This window comes from Nannospalax galili, unplaced genomic scaffold (assembly GCF_000622305.1).
Source record: "Nannospalax galili isolate Female #2095 unplaced genomic scaffold, S.galili_v1.0 scaffold1068, whole genome shotgun sequence".
NCBI classification, from domain to species: Eukaryota; Metazoa; Chordata; class Mammalia; order Rodentia; family Spalacidae; genus Nannospalax; species Nannospalax galili.
In genome coordinates, this window is record NW_008358287.1 from 431,835 (window position 1) to 433,667 (window position 1,833).

Sequence of the window (1,833 nt, forward strand, 5' to 3'; positions counted from 1 at the left end):
CCTTTATCCCCAGACAGACTGTGAAGGGAAACTTGCTGTAAAGTATCATTTGCCTCAGAGGAAAGTGAGTTAATGAGATTTATTGTCCAAACCAACATGCCAGGGAAAACATGAGGAATTTTAGAATTAGGATTTTTCTGAATGTAGATTCCAAGATTTAGGCTCCAATTTCCAAATAGATTTTCTGGAACTACATACACAAGAAGGAGGCAAAGGACCATATGCCAGAGCGGAGGGACAAGGACCGGTCAGGCCTGGCATATTTTGATTTTCTTATTGCTATGGCTAAATACCTGACAAGAAGCAATTGAGGGGAAGGAGGATTCATGCTGGCTCACAGTTTGGGGATGCAGTCCGTTTCAGCCGGAAAAGGGAGGAGTCACAGGGAAATAGTGCCTGCCCATGAGCCTCAGGCTCACCTCCCCCGCAGCACCCCACTTCCTCTGTGTAGGCTCCACCTCCTAAAGGTTACAACTCCCTAAACCGTGCCACTGTCTGGGAACCAAATGTCCAAACCCACAAGCCGGTGGAGGATAGTCTACATCCAAACCATAGCAACTGAAAATAGAAAAGGATGTGCCTAGGAGGCCAACGTTGGAAATGGATCTTCCAGCAGTGGGCAGGGCACCAGCTGAGATAATGAAAGAGACGTGGTGCTAAGATGGAAACAGAAGACAGAGAACCTAGAGAACCCACACGCCGCAGGCGGGGTGCAGTGCCCCTGGAGGCCCCCAGGTGCTTTGGACAGAGAGAGGGCTTTGTGGAGAAGACAACTGCACAATAAACTACCTTCAGCTGAGGGGACAGTTGGACCAAGGGATCTGCAGGAAGGGTCTGGAGAAGAGGTGTCCTCTCCTTCCTCCATTAGAAACAGGGAGTCTGTGCTGTTCAGAAGGAGGGAAGGTTAGCCCTCCCTTTGACAAGGATGGAAGAGGCCCTAGAGCCTGACAATACACATACAGTTCAGGCCTTGCCACCTACTTTGTGGCATCTGACCACTGTTTTTTATTGTTTCATCAGGGAATTTCTAGTCCTATAAATTTTCCCAAGTGTGTCTGACAGCCAAACCCCTCAGGCCCATAGGAAAAGGACAAGCCTAAGTGGAACAATTTTCTTGTTCCTAGAATCATTCACTGTTCATTTCTTTAGAAACATTTCAAGTTTCTAAAATAAGAGGCAATGACTCAGTATATTCTACGTTGTATAGAATGCATAATCAAAATCATGATCACATTAAAGGATGTTTTTTTAAGATTAAAGAAAAAGAAACAGAGTTAACTGCAACAACCCAAGGGTGATGTGCTTCCAGATCACACGAAGTAAAGCATCCAAGGCAAGGTCATGCAGAGCTTCATACAGGATGCCAATGAGTTAGGATGGTAGTTTTACAGAAGCCTAGCAGACACTGGAACTCTTGCGGAATTGCTCAGTGGCCACATCCTGCTCAGGTGCTTGGTGACCACACCCTGAGCTCCCATGCCCATGCAGTGCCATAAGGTATTAGAAGATAGAGTTACAGGGGGCAAAACTGGAGATGGAATTTCAGAAGGGAGGCTGGTGGAGTGAAGAGCGTAACGACAAGCGACTCTGAGGGGATGGCCTGACAGGACCTGAGAGCACCTTGGATGAGCAGGGGACCAAGCAAGGGGCTTCAGTGCATAGGATTGTGAATACATAGTCCCAGCTCAAACTAAGATGGAGAATACAGGTGGAGGAGGAATTGAATCAATTTAGTGATTTAAAGTTTGTCATAAGAGTTGATGGCAAATTTTTGTTTTATGGAGTTTGGTTTTTCCTTTTCTTTTTTTTCTCTCCTTTTGCCTCCCTCCTCTG

At 46.3% G+C, this 1,833-nt stretch overlaps 1 non-coding gene across 1 annotated transcript; it reads left to right on the forward strand.

Annotated features, from left to right (window-relative positions):
* The first annotated feature begins 881 nt into the window (after nt 1-881).
* LOC115068169 lies at nt 882-1,007 on the forward strand. Its single transcript, XR_003847543.1, has one exon. It is a non-coding gene; the product is annotated as a U6atac minor spliceosomal RNA (small nuclear RNA).
* The last annotated feature ends 826 nt before the right edge of the window (nt 1,008-1,833 follow it).